The sequence below is a fragment of the Pristiophorus japonicus genome, unplaced genomic scaffold (genome assembly GCF_044704955.1).
Source record: "Pristiophorus japonicus isolate sPriJap1 unplaced genomic scaffold, sPriJap1.hap1 HAP1_SCAFFOLD_168, whole genome shotgun sequence".
Classification (NCBI taxonomy): domain Eukaryota; kingdom Metazoa; phylum Chordata; class Chondrichthyes; family Pristiophoridae; genus Pristiophorus; species Pristiophorus japonicus.
Genome location: NW_027251362.1, coordinates 194,502 through 211,072, shown reverse-complemented (window position 1 = coordinate 211,072; position 16,571 = coordinate 194,502). Strand labels below are relative to the sequence as shown.

Genomic DNA, 16,571 nt, shown 5'->3' with positions numbered 1-16,571 from the left:
CATGTCATGTCTCAAATTAATAATATATTGGTCAAAAGGAGAACAGTTGCAGTACAATGGCGAGGGGCACTAATTAGATAGGTATCTGAGAGACAGCACATGCACGATGGGCCATAATATCATTTCTCACCACCGTCAGAATCTGAGAGCTGCGCTTTTCACTGTCGGCGGCTCGTTGGTCCACGGTTATGATTCTCCCTTCGGAATGATCACATTTGAAATGCGAGAGTCACGGGCGAAATCCCGGACGAGCCCCGCCATGTTTTACTCAAATTTCCGCTTCTAACAGCCGCTCGACATGTGAGAAATCAGACGTATTTCACGTTAAAACGTGTGATTTTACGCCGATGCTCCCTCAGCATCCAAATCCCAGAGCAAAGTGAAACCCGCCAAAATGAGTAAAGTTAAAATATCTCGGAGGTACTCGGCTCTGTGACTCGTTGGATAACCGAAAGCCTTGTTTGGTTCCGGCCGATACTTGATCAGTATATCTTCCTGTCTGTACGCATAAGTTCACCTCAATTGGGATAAGCATACATTCAGCGTCAATCTCCACCTCTGCCCTGAATATGTGTGCGTCCTGGTTCTCTAGAGCTGAAAAGATGAGAGAAGCTGCTTTTTGAATTCGTCCCTTGGCTGCCGAATTCAAAGCAGACAGGAAATCAATCCGGGCTGGCAAAGCTGCCTGGTCTGATTAAAAGGCGGTGACAGCCTATATTGTAAGCATGTTCTCGTCTTCTGGCCTCAACATTAGGTTCAACGTATCGGATGATAAGCATCGCTCCCATTGTCTGGTAATGGTTCTGCTATTCCCACTAACACTTCCTCTGGACCATCCTTTGTTACGTTATTGCCCGATTACCACCCACTTTGCCTTTCTCCATTGTGCCATGTATTATTTAATTACTCCTTCGTTCCGCTGCATCACAAACGTTCCCATTTGACATTTCTCGCTGCGTATTTTTTCCAGGCGCTATTTTTGTTGAAAACATCTGTAATCTTTAACTTTTTCCTGAAATATCGCAATTATTATCCGACAGAACGTGAAACCGGATTCTTCCTCCACAAAATCTGCACGACCTGCCGAGTTTTACATATTTATCTGTTTTTATTCATTCTATTTCCGTGTCCCTTTTAAGGGGATTTGCTGTCTGTCCAAGATCATTCTCTGTCTCTGTAAAATGGTGTGCTATGAGACCCTCATCATTCTATGTCTGTTTCAAAGGGATGTGCTGTCTGTCCCGGATTTCCAATTTGAAATTTCAAACCCTGGCTTTGGAGGTTAAGGAATATTAGTTTGTTTGTGTGTTTCAGACTGGGCTGGTTTTACGTCCTTCCCTCCCTCCTTGTCTATCACCTGTGGCTTCAATAACAGTCTCTGCGCCGCGTGGTCCTGAGCCCCACTGCACAATTGCCTTCAGGGATGATCGAAATCTCACTTTATTCTTTTAAAAGGGAACTGCTGTCAGTCAAGGGTCATTCTGCATCTGGGTAAAAGGGATGTCCTTGCAATCCCGGATCATTCTGTGTCTGTTTAAATGGGCTGGTTGTCAGTTCCGGTTCATAATCTTTCCCTTTAAAACGGATTTTCTCATAAACCCGGGTCATCCTGTATTGTTTGAGAAGGAGTATGATTTCAGCAGCAATGAAGGAATTATTAAACTATAGTGTTCCAATTTACATTGGGGTTGCCTGCGCCGGTGCGCACCCAGATCGCAGTGCATCTGTTCATTCACTCGAAATATGCTCATCTTTTCCTAAATCCACTCCTTGATATTGCAGTTGCCCCGAATTTGCTCGCAATATATACAACAACACAATGAATGTTGCTGGCAGCGGCCGCGTGGCCTAATGGATAAGGCGTCTGACTTCGATGACAATCGCAAAGTTATCAGAAGATTGCAAGTTCGAGTCCTGCCGCGGTCAACTTAGCTCGCTACGAGACATTTTATATTCTTTGTTGTGATTCTGCCGAGAAACCAACCATCTCTTCCAGTCACTCACCTGAAGTGAAGGAAGGCTGTTTGCTCAAAGAATCTCATGGCAAGTTTTCATCATTGTCGATCTGCATGCAGGGGCAGAGCAAGCTGTGAAGTGGACTTTCTTGCACGTTATTTCTGTTTGGATACAAAAAGCAGGAGATTGAATGGCTGACGTTATCTTATAGCAGAGACGAGGTGGCCGAGAGGTTAAGGCGATGGACTGCTAATCCATTGTGCTCTGCACGCATGGGTTCGAATCCCATTCTCGTCGTCGTTGGCTTGCAGGTTAAACACTTTTTGACATTCACATTTAACCTAATCGCCAAATTCCCCTTTTACTTACAGGGATGCTGTACTTTCCTCATGTCATGTCTCAAATTAATAATATATTCGTCAAAAGGAGAACAGTTGCAGTACAATGGCGAGGGGCACTAATTAGATAGGTATCTGAGAGACAGCACATGCACGATGGGCCATAATATCATTTCTCACCACCGTCAGAATCTGAGAGCTGCGCTTTTCACTGTCGGCGGCTCGTTGGTCCACGGTTATGATTCTCCCTTCGGAATGATCACATTTGAAATGCGAGAGTCACGGGCCAAATCCCGGACGAGCCCCGCCCTGTTTTACTCAAATTTCCGCTTCTAACAGCCGCTCGACATGTGAGAAAACAGACGTATTTCACGTTAAAACGTGTGATTTTATGCCGATGTTCCCTTAGCATCCAAATCCCAGAGCAAAGTGAAACCTGCCAAACTGAGTAAAGTTAAAATATCTCAGAGGTACTCGGCTCTGTGACTCGTTGGATAACCGAAAGCCTTGTTTGGTTCCGGCCGATACTTGATCAGTATATCTTCCTGTCTGTACGCATAAGTTCACCTCAATTGGGATAAGCATACATTCAGCGTCAATCTCCACCTCTGCCCTGAATATGAGTGCGTCCTATTTCTAGAGCTGAAAAGATGAGAGAAGCTGCTTTTTGAATTCGTCCCTTGGCTGCCGAATTCAAAGCATACAGGAAATCAATCCGGGCTGGCAAAGCTGCCTGGTCTGATTAAAAGGCGGTGACAGCCTATATTGTAAGCATGTTCTCGTCTTCTGGCCTCAACATTAGGTTCAACGTATCGGATGATAAGCACCGCTCCCATTGTCTGGTAATGGTTCTGCTATTCCCACTAACACTTCCTCTGGACCATCCTTTGTTACGTTATTGCCCGATTACCACCCACTTTGCCTTTCTCCATTGTGCCATGTATTATTTAATCACTCCTTCGTTCCGCTGCATCACAAACGTTCCCATTTGACATTTCTCGCTGCGTATTTTTTCCAGGCGCTATTTTTGTTGAAAATATCTGTAATCTTTAACTTTTTCCTGAAATATCGGAATTATTATCCGACAGAACGTGAAACCGGATTCTTCCTCCACAAAATCTGCACGACCTGCCGAGTTTTACATATTTATCTGTTTTTATTCATTCTATTTCCGTGTCCCTTTTAAGGGGATTTGCTGTCTGTCCAAGATCATTCTCTGTCTCTGTAAAATGGTGTTCTATCAGACCCTCATCATTCTGTGTCTGTTTCAAAGGGATGTGCTGTCTGTCCCGGATTTCCAATTTGAAATTTCAAAACCTGCCTTTGGAGGTTAAGGAATATTAGTTTGTTTGTGTGTTTCAGATTGGGCTGGTTTTACGTCCTTCCCTCCCTCCTTGTCTATCACCTGTGGCTTCAATAACAGTCTCTGCGCCGCGTGGTCCTGAGCCCCACTGCACAATTGCCTTCAGGGATGATCGAAATCTCACTTTATTCTTTTAAACGGGAACTGCTGTCAGTCAAGGGTCATTCTGCATCTGGGTAAAAGGGATGTCCTTGCAATCCCGGATCATTCTGTGTCTGTTTAAATGGGCTGGTTGTCAGTTCCGGTTCATAATCTTTCCCTTTAAAACGGATTTTCTCATAAACCCGGGTCATCCTGTATTGTTTGAGAAGGAGTATGATTTCAGCTGCAATGAAGGAATTGTTAAACTATAGTGTTCCAATTTACATTGGGGTTGCCTGAGCCGGTGCGCACCCAGATCGCAGTGCATCTGTTCATTCACTCGAAATATGTTCATCTTTTCCTAAATCCACTCCTTGATATTGCAGTTGCCCCGAATTTGCTCGCAATATATACAACAACACAATGAATGTTGCTGGCAGCGGCCGCGTGGCCTAATGGATAAGGCGTCTGACTTCGATGACAACCCTAAAGTTATCAGAAGATTGCAGGTTCGAGTCCTGCCGCGGTCAACTTAGCTCGCTACGATACTTTTTATATTCTTTGTTGTGATTCTGCCGAGAAACCAACCATCTCTTCCAGTCACTCACCTGAAGTGAAGGAAGGCTGTTTGCTCAAAGAATCTCATGGCAAGTTTTCATCATTGTCGATCTGCATGCACGGGCAGAGCAAGCTGTGAAGTGGACTTTCTTGCACATTATTTCTGTTTGGATACAAAAAGCAGGAGATTGAATGGCTGACGATATCTTATAGCAGAGACGAGGTGGCCGAGAGGTTAAGGCGATGGACTGCTAATCTATTGTGCTCTGCACGCATGGGTTCGAATCCCATTTTCGTCGTCGTTGGCTTGCAGGTTGAACACTTTTTGACATTCACATTTAACCTCATCGCCAAATTCCCCTTTTACTTACAGGGATGCTGTACTTTCCTCATGTCATGTCTCAAATTAATAATATATTGGTCAAAAGGAGAACAGTTGCAGTACATGGCGAGGGGCACTAATTAGATAGGTATCTGAGAGACAGCACATGCACGATGGGCCATAATATCATTTCTCACCACCGTCAGAATCTGAGAGCTGCGCTTTTCACTGTCGGCGGCTCGTTGGTCCACGGTTATGATTCTCCCTTCGGAATGATCACATTTGAAATGCGAGAGTCACGGGCGAAATCCCGGACGAACCCCGCCATGTTTTACTCAAATTTCCGCTTCTAACAGCCGCTCGACATGTGAGAAATCAGACGTATTTCACGTTAAAACGTGTGATTTTACGCCGATGTTCCCTCAGCATCCAAATCCCAGAGCAAAGTGAAACCCGCCAAAATGAGTAAAGTTAAAATATCTCGGAGGTACTCGGCTCTGTGACTCGTTGGATAACCGAAAGCCTTGTTTGGTTCCGGCCGATACTTGATCAGTATATCTTCCTGTCTGTACGCATAAGTTCACCTCAATTGGGATAAGCATACATTCAGCGTCAATCTCCACCTCTGCCCTGAATATGTGTGCGTCCTGGTTCTCTAGAGCTGAAAAGATGAGAGAAGCTGCTTTTTGAATTCGTCCCTTGGCTGCCGAATTCAAAGCATACAGGAAATCAATCCGGGCTGGCAAAGCTGCCTGGTCTGATTAAAAGGCGGTGACAGCCTATATTGTAAGCATGTTCTCGTCTTCTGGCCTCAACATTAGGTTCAACGTATCGGATGATAAGCATCGCTCCCATTGTCTGGTAATGGTTCTGCTATTCCCACTAACACTTCCTCTGGACCATCCTTTGTTACGTTATTGCCCGATTACCACCCACTTTGCCTTTCTCCATTGTGCCATGTATTATTTAATTACTCCTTCGTTCCGCTGCATCACAAACGTTCCCATTTGACATTTCTCGCTGCGTATTTTTTCCAGGCGCTATTTTTGTTGAAAACATCTGTAATCTTTAACTTTTTCCTGAAATATCGCAATTATTATCCGACAGAACGTGAAACCGGATTCTTCCTCCACAAAATCTGCACGACCTGCCGAGTTTTACATATTTATCTGTTTTTATTCATTCTATTTCCGTGTCCCTTTTAAGGGGATTTGCTGTCTGTCCAAGATCATTCTCTGTCTCTGTAAAATGGTGTGCTATGAGACCCTCATCATTCTGTGTCTGTTTCAAAGGGATGTGCTGTCTGTCCCGGATTTCCAATTTGAAATTTCAAACCCTGGCTTTGGAGGTTAAGGAATATTAGTTTGTTTGTGTGTTTCAGACTGGGCTGGTTTTACTTCCTTCCCTCCCTCCTTGTCTATCACCTGTGGCTTCAATAACAGTCTCTGCGCCGCGTGGTCCTGAGCCCCACTGCACAATTGCCTTCAGGGATGATCTAAATCTCACTTTATTCTTTTAAAAGGGAACTGCTGTCAGTCAAGGGTCATTCTGCATCTGGGTAAAAGGGATGTCCTTGCAATTCCGGATCATTCTGTGTCTGTTTAAATGGGCTGGTTGTCAGTTCCGGTTCATAATCTTTCCCTTTAAAACGGATTTTCTCATAAACCCGGGTCATCCTGTATTGTTTGAGAAGGAGTATGATTTCAGCAGCAATGAAGGAATTGTTAAACTATAGTGTTCCAATTTACATTGGGGTTGCCTGCGCCGGTGCGCACCCAGATCGCAGTGCATCTGTTCATTCACTCGAAATATGCTCATCTTTTCCTAAATCCACTCCTTGATATTGCAGTTGCCCCGAATTTGCTCGCAATATATACAACAACACAATGAATGTGCTGGCAGCGGCCGCGTGGCCTAATGGAAAAGGCGTTTGACTTCGATGACAACCGCAAAGTTATCAGAAGATTGCAAGTTCGAGTCCTGCCGCGGTCAACTTAGCTCGCTACGAGACATTTTATATTCTTTGTTGTGATTCTGCCGAGAAACCAACCATCTCTTCCAGTCACTCACCTGAAGTGAAGGAAGGCTGTTTGCTCAAAGAATCTCATGGCAAGTTTTCATCATTGTCGATCTGCATGCACGGGCAGAGCAAGCTGTGAGTGGACTTTCTTGCACATTATTTCTGTTTGGATACAAAAAGCAGGAGATTGAATGGCTGACGTTATCTTATAGCAGAGACGAGGTGGCCGAGAGGTTAAGGCGATGGACTGCTAATCCATTATGCTCTGCACGCATGGGTTCGAATCCCATTCTCGTCGTCGTTGGCTTGCAGGTTAAACACTTTTTGACATTCACATTTAACCTAATCGCCAAATTCCCCTTTTACTTACAGGGATGCTGTACTTTCCTCATGTCATGTCTCAAATTAATAATATATTCGTCAAAAGGAGAACAGTTGCAGTACAATGGCGAGGGGCACTAATTAGATAGGTATCTGAGAGACAGCACATGCACGATGGGCCATAATATCATTTCTCACCACCGTCAGAATCTGAGAGCTGCGCTTTTCACTGTCGGCGGCTCGTTGGTCCACGGTTATGATTCTCCCTTCGGAATGATCACATTTGAAATGCGAGAGTCACGGGCCAAATCCCGGACGAGCCCCGCCCTGTTTTACTCAAATTTCCGCTTCTAACAGCCGCTCGACATGTGAGAAAACAGACGTATTTCACGTTAAAACGTGTGATTTTATGCCGATGTTCCCTTAGCATCCAAATCCCAGAGCAAAGTGAAACCTGCCAAACTGAGTAAAGTTAAAATATCTCAGAGGTACTCGGCTCTGTGACTCGTTGGATAACCGAAAGCCTTGTTTGGTTCCGGCCGATACTTGATCAGTATATCTTCCTGTCTGTACGCATAAGTTCACCTCAATTGGGATAAGCATACATTCAGCGTCAATCTCCACCTCTGCCCTGAATATGAGTGCGTCCTGGTTCTCTAGAGCTGAAAAGATGAGAGAAGCTGCTTTTTGAATTCGTCCCTTGGCTGCCGAATTCAAAGCAGACAGGAAATCAATCCGGGCTGGCAAAGCTGCCTGGTCTGATTAAAAGGCGGTGACAGCCTATATTGTAAGCATGTTCTCGTCTTCTGGCCTCAACATTAGGTTCAACGTATCGGATGATAAGCACCGCTCCCATTGTCTGGTAATGGTTCTGCTATTCCCACTAACACTTCCTCTGGACCATCCTTTGTTACGTTATTGCCCGATTACCACCCACTTTGCCTTTCTCCATTGTGCCATGTATTATTTAATCACTCCTTCGTTCCACTGCATCACAAACGTTCCCATTTGACATTTCTCGCTGCGTATTTTTTCCAGGCGCTATTTTTGTTGAAAATATCTGTAATCTTTAACTTTTTCCTGAAATATCGGAATTATTATCCGACAGAACGTGAAACCGGATTCTTCCTCCACAAAATCTGCACGACCTGCCGAGTTTTACATATTTATCTGTTTTTATTCATTCTATTTCCGTGTCCCTTTTAAGGGGATTTGCTGTCTGTCCAAGATCATTCTCTGTCTCTGTAAAATGGTGTGCTATCAGACCCTCATCATTCTGTGTCTGTTTCAAAGGGATGTGCTGTCTGTCCCGGATTTCCAATTTGAAATTTCAAAACCTGCCTTTGGAGGTTAAGGAATATTAGTTTGTTTGTGTGTTTCAGACTGGGCTGGTTTTACGTCCTTCCCTCCCTCCTTGTCTATCAGCTGTGGTTTCAATAACAGTCTCTGCGCCGCGTAGTCCTGAGCCCCACTGCACAATTGCCTTCAGGGATGATCGAAATCTCACTTTATTCTTTTAAAAGGGAACTGCTGTCAGTCAAGGGTCATTCTGCATCTGGGTAAAAGGGATGTCCTTGCAATCCCGGATCATTCTGTGTCTGTTTAAATGGGCTGGTTGTCAGTTCCGGTTCATAATCTTTCCCTTTAAAACGGATTTTCTCATAAACCCGGGTCATCCTGTATTGTTTTAGAAGGAGTATGATTTCAGCTGCAATGACCGAATTCTTAAACTATAGTGTTCCAATTTACATTGGGGTTGCCTGCGCCGGTGCGCACCCAGATCGCAGTGCATCTGTTCATTTACTCGAAATATGCTCATCTTTTCCTAAATCCACTCCTTGATATTGCAGTTGCCCCGAATTTGCTCGCAATATATACAACAACACAATGAATGTTGCTGGCAGCGGCCGCATAGCCGAATGGATAAGGCGTCTGACTTCGATGACAACCGCAAAGTTATCAGAAAATTGCAGGTTCGAATCCTGCCGCGGTCAACTTAGCTCGCTACGAGGCATTTTATATTCTTTGTTGTGATTCTGCCGAGAAACCAACCATCTCTTCCAGTCACTCACCTGAAGTGAAGGAAGGCTGTTTGCTCAAAGAATGTCATGGCAAGTTTTCATCATTGTCGATCTGCATGCACGGGCAGAGCAAGCTGTGAAGTGGACTTTCTTGCACATTATTTCTGTTTGGATACAAAAAGCAGGAGATTGAATGGCTGACGATATCTTATAGCAGAGACGAGGTGGCCGAGAGGTTAAGGCGAAGGACTGCTAATCCATTGTGCTCTGCACGCATGGGTTCGAATCCCATTCTCGTCGTCGTTGGCTTGCAGCTTAACCACTTTTTGACATTCACATTTAACCTCATCGCCAAATTCCCCTTTTACTTACAGGGATGCTGTACTTTCCTCATGTCATGTCTCAAATTAATAATATATTCGTCAAAAGGAGAACATTTGCAGTACAATGGCGAGGGGCACTAATTAGGTAGGTATCTGAGAGACAGCACATGCACGATGGGCCATAATATCATTTCTCACCACCGTCAGAATCTGAGAGCTGCGCTTTTCACTGTCGGCGGCTCGTTGGTCCACGGTTATGATTCTCCCTTCGGAATGATCACATTTGAAATGCGAGAGTCACGGGCCAAATCCCGGACGAGCCCCGCCATGTTTTACTCAAATTTCCGCTTCTAACAGCCGCTCGACATGTGAGAAAACAGACGTATTTCACGTTAAAACGTGTGATTTTACGCCGATGTTCCCTTAGCATCCAAATCCCAGAGCAAAGTGAAACCCGCCAAACTGAGTAAAGTTAAAATATCTCAGAGGTACTCGGCTCTGTGACTCGTTGGATAACCGAAAGCCTTGTTTGGTTCCGGCCGATACTTGATCAGTATATCTTCCTGTCTGTACGCATAAGTTCACCTCAATTGGGATAAGCATACATTCAGCGTCAATCTCCACCTCTGCCCTGAATATGAGTGCGTCCTGGTTCTCTAGAGCTGAAAAGATGAGAGAAGCTGCTTTTTGAATTCGTCCCTTGGCTGCCGAATTCAAAGCAGACAGGAAATCAATCCGGGCTGGCAAAGCTGCCTGGTCTGATTAAAAGGCGGTGACAGCCTATATTGTAAGCATGTTCTCGTCTTCTGGCCTCAACATTAGGTTCAACGTATCGGATGATAAGCACCGCTCCCATTGTCTGGTAATGGTTCTGCTATTCCCACTAACACTTCCTCTGGACCATCCTTTGTTACGTTATTGCCCGATTACCACCCACTTTGCCTTTCTCCATTGTGCCATGTATTATTTAATCACTCCTTCGTTCCGCTGCATCACAAACGTTCCCATTTGACATTTCTCGCTGCGTATTTTTTCCAGGCGCTATTTTTGTTGAAAACATCTGTAATCTTTAACTTTTTCCTGAAATATCGGAATTATTATCCGACAGAACGTGAAACCGGATTCTTCCTCCACAAAATCTGCACGACCTGCCGAGTTTTACATATTTATCTGTTTTTATTCATTCTATTTCCGTGTCCCTTTTAAGGGGATTTGCTGTCTGTCCAAGACCATTCTCTGTCTCTGTAAAATGGTGTGCTATCAGACCCTCATCATTCTGTGTCTGTTTCAAAGGGATGTGCTGTCTGTCCCGGATTTCCAATTTGAAATTTCAAAACCTGGCTTTGGAGGTTAAGGAATATTAGTTTGTTTGTTTGTTTCAGACTGGGCTGGTTTTACGTCCTTCCCTCCCTCCTTGTCTATCACCTGTGGCTTCAATAACAGTCTCTGCGCCGCGTGGTCCTGAGCCCCACTGCACTATTGCCTTCAGGGATGATCGAAATCTCACTTTATTCTTTTAAAAGGGAACTGCTGTCAGTCAAGGGTCATTCTGCATCTGGGTAAAAGGGATGTCCTTGCAATCCCGGATCATTCTGTGTCTGTTTAAATGGGCTGGTTGTCAGTTCCGGTTCATAATCTTTCCCTTTAAAACGGATTTTCTCATAAACCCGGGTCATCCTGTATTGTTTGAGAAGGAGTATGATTTCAGCTGCAATGAAGGAATTGTTAAACTATAGTGTTCCAATTTACATTGGGGTTGCCTGCGCCGGTGCGCACCCAGATCGCAGTGCATCTGTTCATTCACTCGAAATATGCTCATCTTTTCCTAAATCCACTCCTTGATATTGCAGTTGCCCCGAATTTGCTCGCAATATATACAACAACACAATGAATGTTGCTGGCAGCGGCCGCGTGGCCTAATGGATAAGGCGTCTGACTTCGATGACAACTGCAAAGTTATCAGAAGATTGCAGGTTCGAGTACTGCCGCGGTCAACTTAGCTCGCTACGAGACATTTTATATTCGTTGTTGTGATTCTGCCGAGAAACCAACCATCTCTTCCAGTCACTCACCTGAAGTGAAGGAAGGCTGTTTGCTCAAAGAATCTCATTGCAAGTTTTCATCATTGTCGATCTGCATGCACGGGCAGAGCAAGCTGTGAAGTGGACTTTCTTGCACATTATTTCTGTTTGGATACAAAAAGCAGGAGATTGAATGGCTGACGATATCTTATAGCAGAGACGAGGTGGCCGAGAGGTTAAGGCGAAGGACTGCTAATCCATTGTACTCTGCACGCATGGGTTCGAATCCCATTCTCGTCGTCGTTGGCTTGCAGCTTAACCACTTTTTGACATTCACATTTAACCTCATCGCCAAATTCCCCTTTTACTTACAGGGATGCTGTACTTTCCTCATGTCATGTCTCAAATTAATAATATATTCGTCAAAAGGAGAACATTTGCAGTACAATGGCGAGGGGCACTAATTAGGTAGGTATTTGAGAGACAGCACATGCACGATGTGCCATAATATCATTTCTCACCACCGTCAGAATCTGAGAGCTGCGCTTTTCACTGTCGGCGGCTCGTTGGTCCACGGTTATGATTCTCCCTTCGGAATGATCACATTTGAAATGCGAGAGTCACGGGCCAAATCCCGGACGAGCCCCGCCATGTTTTACTCAAATTTCCGCTTCTAACAGCCGCTCGACATGTGAGAAAACAGACGTATTTCACGTTAAAACGTGTGATTTTACGCCGATGTTCCCTTAGCATCCAAATCCCAGAGCAAAGTGAAACCCGCCAAACTGAGTAAAGTTAAAATATCTCAGAGGTACTCGGCTCTGTGACTCGTTGGATAACCGAAAGCCTTGTTTGGTTCCGGCCGATACTTGATCAGTATATCTTCCTGTCTGTACGCATAAGTTCACCTCAATTGGGATAAGCATACATTCAGCGTCAATCTCCACCTCTGCCCTGAATATGTGTGCGTCCTGGTTCTCTAGAGCTGAAAAGATGAGAGAAGCTGCTTTTTGAATTCTTTCCCTTGGCTGCCGAATTCAAAGCATACAGGAAATCAATCCGGGCTGGCAAAGCTGCCTGGTCTGATTAAAAGGCGGTGACAGCCTATATTGTAAGCATGTTCTCGTCTTCTGCCCTCAACATTAGGTTCAACGTATCGAATGATAAGCACCGCTCCCATTGTCTGGTAATGTTTCTGCTATTCCCACTAACACTTCCTCTGGACCATCCTTTGTTACGTTATTGCCAGATTACCACGCTCTTTGCCTTTCTCCATTGTGCAATGTATTATTTAATCACTCCTTCGTTCCGCTGCATCACAAACGTTCCCATTTGACATTTCTCGCTGCGTATTTTTTCCAGGCGCTATTTTTGTTGAAAACATCTGTAATCTTTAACTTTTTCCTGAAATATCGGAATTATTATCCTACAGAACGTGAAACCGGATTCTTCCTCCACAAAATCTGCACGACCTGCCGAGTTTTACATATTTATCTGTTTTTATTCATTCTATTTCCGTGTCCCTTTTAAGGGGATTTGCTGTCTGTCCAAGATCATTCTCTGTCTCTGTAAAATGGTGTGCTATCAGACCCTCATCATTCTGTGTCTGTTTCAAAGGGATGTGCTGTCTGTCCCGGATTTCCAATTTGAAATTTCAAAACCTGCCTTTGGAGGTTAAGGAATATTAGTTTGTTTGTGTGTTTCAGACTGGGCTGGTTTTACGTCCTTCCCTCCCTCCTTGTCTATCACCTGTGGCTTCAATAACAGTCTCTGCGCCGCGTGGTCCTGAGCCCCACTGCACAATTGCCTTCAGGGATGATCGAAATCTCACTTTATTCTTTTAAAAGGGAACTGCTGTCAGTCAAGGGTCATTCTGCATCTGGGTAAAAGGGATGTCCTTGCAATCCCGGATCATTCTGTGTCTGTTTAAATGGGCTGGTTGTCAGTTCCGGTTCATAATTTTTCCCTTCAAAACGGATTTTCTCATAAACCCGGGTCATCCTGTATTGTTTGAGAAGGAGTATGATTTCAGCTGCAATGACAGAATTGTTAAACTATAGTGTTCCAATTTACATTGGGGTTGCCTGCGCCGGTGCGCACCCAGATCGCAGTGCATCTGTTCATTCTCTCGAAATATGCTCATCTTTTCCTAAATCCACTCCTTGATATTGCAGTTGCCACGAATTTGCTCGCAATATACACAACAACACAATGAATGTTGCTGGCAGCGGCCGCGTGGCCTAATGGATAAGGCGTCTGACTTCGATGACAACCGCAAAGTTATCAGAAGATTGCAGGTTCGAGTCCTGCCGCGGTCAACTTAGCTCGCTACGAGACATTTTATATTCTTTGTTGTGATTCTGCCGAGAAACCAACCATCTCTTCCAGTCACTCACCTGAAGTGAAGGAAGGCTGTTTGCTCAAAGAATCTCATGGCAAGTTTTCATCATTGTCGATCTGCAAACACGAGCAGAGCAAGCTGTGAAGTGGACTTTCTTGCACATTATTTCTGTTTGGATACAAAAAGCAGGAGATTGAATGGCTGACGATATCTTATAGCAGAGACGAGGTGGCCGAGAGGTTAAGGCGATGGACTGCTAATCCATTGTGCTCTGCACGCATGGGGTCGAATCCCATTCTCGTCGTCGTTGTCTTGCCGCTTCACCACTTTTTGACATTCACATTTAACCTAATCGCCAAAATCCCCTTTTACTTACAGGGATGCTGTACTTTCCTCATGTCATGTCTCAAATTAATAAAATATTCGTCAAAAGGAGAACAGTTGCAGTACAATGGCGAGGGGCACTAATTAGATAGGTATCTGAGAGACAGCACATGCACGATGGGCCATAATATCATTTCTCACCACCGTCAGAAGCTGAGAGCTGCGCTTTTCACTGTCGGCGGCTCGTTGGTCCACGGTTATGATTCTCCCTTCGGAATGATTACATTTGAAATGCGAGAGTCACGGGCCAAATCCCGGACGAGCCCCGCCATGTTTTACTCAAATTTCCGCTTCTAACAGCCGCTCGACATGTGAGAAAACAGACGTATTTCACGTTAAAACGTGTGATTTTACGCCGATGTTCCCTTAGCATCCAAATCCCAGAGCAAAGTGAAACCCGCCAAACTGAGTAAAGTTAAAATATCTCAGAGGTACTCGGCTCTGTGACTCGTTGGATAACCGAAAGCCTTGTTTGGTTCCGGCCGATACTTGATCAGTGTATCTTCCTGTCTGTACGCATAAGTTCACCTCAATTGGGATAAGCATACATTCAGCGTCAATCTCCTCCTCTGCCCTGAATATGAGTGCGTCCTGGTTCTCTAGAGCTGAAAAGATGAGAGAAGCAGCTTTTTGAATTCGTCCCTTGGCTGCCGAATTCAAAGCATACAGGAAATCAATCCGGGCTGGCAAAGCTGCCTGGTCTGATTAAAAGGCGGTGACAGCCTATATTGTAAGCATGTTCTCGTCTTCTGGCCTCAACATTAGGTTCAACGTATCGGATGATAAGCACCGCTCCCATTGTCTGGTAATGGTTCTGCTATTCCCACTAACACTTCCTCTGGACCATCCTTTGTTACGTTATTGCCCGATTACCACCCACTTTGCCTTTCTCCATTGTGCCATGTATTATTTAATCACTCCTACGTTCCGCTGCATCACAAACGTTCCCATTTGACATTTCTCGCTGCGTATTTTTTCCAGGCTCTATTTTTGTTGAAAACATCTGTAATCTTTAACTTTTTCCTGAAATATCGGAATTATTATCCGACAGAACGTGAAACCGGATTCTTCCTCCACAAAATCTGCACGACCTGCCGAGTTTTACATATTTATCTGTTTTTATTCATTCTATTTCCGTGTCCCTTTTAAGGGGATTTGCTGTCTGTCCAAGATCATTCTCTGTCTCTGTAAAATGGTGTGCTATCAGACCCTCATCATTCTGTGTCTGTTTCAAAGGGATGTGCTGTCTGTCCCGGATTTCCAATTTGAAATTTCAAAACCTGCCTTTGGAGGTTAAGGAATATTAGTTTGTTTGTGTGTTTCAGACTGGGCTGGTTTTACGAGCTTCCCTCCCTCCTTGTCTATCACCTGTGGCTTCAATAACAGTCTCTGCGCCGCGTGGTCCTGAGCCCCACTGCACAATTGCCTTCAGGGATGATCGAAATCTCACTTTATTCTTTTAAAAGGGAACTGCTGTCAGTCAAGGGTCATTCTGCATCTGGGTAAAAGGGATGTCCTTGCAATCCCGGATCATTCTGTGTCTGTTTAAATGGGCTGGTTGTCAGTTCCGGTTCATAATCTTTCCCTTTAAAACGGATTTTCTCATAAACCCGGGTCATCCTGTATTGTTTGAGAAGGAGTATGATTTCAGCTGCAATGACCGAATTGTTAAACTATAGTGTTCCAATTTACATTGGGGTTGCCTGCGCCGGTGCGCACCCAGATCGCAGTGCATCTGTTCATTCACTCGAAATATGCTCATCTTTTCCTAAATCCACTCCTTGATATTGCAGTTGCCCCGAATTTGCTCGCAATATACACAACAACACAATGAATGTTGCTGGCAGCGGCCGCGTGGCCTAATGGATAAGGCGTCTGACTTCGATGACAACCGCAAAGTTATCAGAAGATTGCAGGTTCGAGTCCTGCCGCGGTCAACTTAGCTCGCTACGAGACATTTTATATTCTTTGTTGTGATTCTGCCGAGAAACCAACCATCTCTTCCAGTCACTCACCTGAAGTGAAGGAAGGCTGTTTGCTCAAAGAATCTCATGGCAAGTTTTCATCATTGTCGATCTGCAAACACGAGCAGAGCAAGCTGTGAAGTGGACTTTCTTGCACATTATTTCTGTTTGGATACAAAAAGCAGGAGATTGAATGGCTGACGATATCTTATAGCAGAGACGAGGTGGCCGAGAAGTTAAGGCGATGGACTGCTAATCAATTGTGCTCTGCACGCATGGGGTCGAATCCCATTCTCGTCGTCGTTGTCTTGCCGCTTAACCACTTTTTGACATTCACATTTAACCTAATCGCCAAAATCCCCTTTTACTTACAGGGATGCTGTACTTTCCTCATGTCATGTCTCAAATTAATAAAATATTCGTCAAAAGGAGAACAGTTGCAGTACAATGGCGAGGGGCACTAATTAGATAGGTATCTGAGAGACAGCACATGCACGATGGGCCATAATATCATTTCTCACCACCGTCAGAAGCTGAGAGCTGCGCTTTTCACTGTCG

At 44.6% G+C, this 16,571-nt stretch overlaps 14 non-coding genes across 14 annotated transcripts; all 14 read left to right on the top strand.

Moving 5' to 3' along the window:
* Nucleotides 1-1,837: 1,837 nt before the first annotated feature.
* On the top strand, nucleotides 1,838-1,926 carry trnar-ucg (transfer RNA arginine (anticodon UCG)). The gene is given in 2 exon segments: nucleotides 1,838-1,874; nucleotides 1,891-1,926. It is a non-coding gene; the product is annotated as a tRNA-Arg (tRNA).
* Nucleotides 1,927-2,171: 245 nt separating this feature from the next.
* trnas-gcu (transfer RNA serine (anticodon GCU)) lies at nucleotides 2,172-2,253 on the top strand. Its single transcript has one exon. It is a non-coding gene; the product is annotated as a tRNA-Ser (tRNA).
* Nucleotides 2,254-4,179: 1,926 nt separating this feature from the next.
* Nucleotides 4,180-4,268, top strand: trnar-ucg (transfer RNA arginine (anticodon UCG)). The gene is given in 2 exon segments: nucleotides 4,180-4,216; nucleotides 4,233-4,268. It is a non-coding gene; the product is annotated as a tRNA-Arg (tRNA).
* Nucleotides 4,269-4,513: 245 nt separating this feature from the next.
* On the top strand, nucleotides 4,514-4,595 carry trnas-gcu (transfer RNA serine (anticodon GCU)). Its single transcript has one exon. It is a non-coding gene; the product is annotated as a tRNA-Ser (tRNA).
* A 1,926-nt stretch (nucleotides 4,596-6,521) lies between these two features.
* Nucleotides 6,522-6,610, top strand: trnar-ucg (transfer RNA arginine (anticodon UCG)). Its single transcript is given in 2 exon segments — nucleotides 6,522-6,558; nucleotides 6,575-6,610. It is a non-coding gene; the product is annotated as a tRNA-Arg (tRNA).
* A 244-nt stretch (nucleotides 6,611-6,854) lies between these two features.
* trnas-gcu (transfer RNA serine (anticodon GCU)) lies at nucleotides 6,855-6,936 on the top strand. Its single transcript has one exon. It is a non-coding gene; the product is annotated as a tRNA-Ser (tRNA).
* Nucleotides 6,937-8,864: 1,928 nt separating this feature from the next.
* trnar-ucg (transfer RNA arginine (anticodon UCG)) lies at nucleotides 8,865-8,953 on the top strand. The gene is given in 2 exon segments: nucleotides 8,865-8,901; nucleotides 8,918-8,953. It is a non-coding gene; the product is annotated as a tRNA-Arg (tRNA).
* Nucleotides 8,954-9,198: 245 nt separating this feature from the next.
* On the top strand, nucleotides 9,199-9,280 carry trnas-gcu (transfer RNA serine (anticodon GCU)). The gene has a single exon. It is a non-coding gene; the product is annotated as a tRNA-Ser (tRNA).
* Nucleotides 9,281-11,208: 1,928 nt separating this feature from the next.
* trnar-ucg (transfer RNA arginine (anticodon UCG)) lies at nucleotides 11,209-11,297 on the top strand. The gene is given in 2 exon segments: nucleotides 11,209-11,245; nucleotides 11,262-11,297. It is a non-coding gene; the product is annotated as a tRNA-Arg (tRNA).
* A 245-nt stretch (nucleotides 11,298-11,542) lies between these two features.
* On the top strand, nucleotides 11,543-11,624 carry trnas-gcu (transfer RNA serine (anticodon GCU)). Its single transcript has one exon. It is a non-coding gene; the product is annotated as a tRNA-Ser (tRNA).
* A 1,929-nt stretch (nucleotides 11,625-13,553) lies between these two features.
* Nucleotides 13,554-13,642, top strand: trnar-ucg (transfer RNA arginine (anticodon UCG)). Its single transcript is given in 2 exon segments — nucleotides 13,554-13,590; nucleotides 13,607-13,642. It is a non-coding gene; the product is annotated as a tRNA-Arg (tRNA).
* A 245-nt stretch (nucleotides 13,643-13,887) lies between these two features.
* trnas-gcu (transfer RNA serine (anticodon GCU)) lies at nucleotides 13,888-13,969 on the top strand. The gene has a single exon. It is a non-coding gene; the product is annotated as a tRNA-Ser (tRNA).
* Nucleotides 13,970-15,897: 1,928 nt separating this feature from the next.
* On the top strand, nucleotides 15,898-15,986 carry trnar-ucg (transfer RNA arginine (anticodon UCG)). Its single transcript is given in 2 exon segments — nucleotides 15,898-15,934; nucleotides 15,951-15,986. It is a non-coding gene; the product is annotated as a tRNA-Arg (tRNA).
* Nucleotides 15,987-16,231: 245 nt separating this feature from the next.
* On the top strand, nucleotides 16,232-16,313 carry trnas-gcu (transfer RNA serine (anticodon GCU)). The gene has a single exon. It is a non-coding gene; the product is annotated as a tRNA-Ser (tRNA).
* Nucleotides 16,314-16,571: the final 258 nt, after the last annotated feature.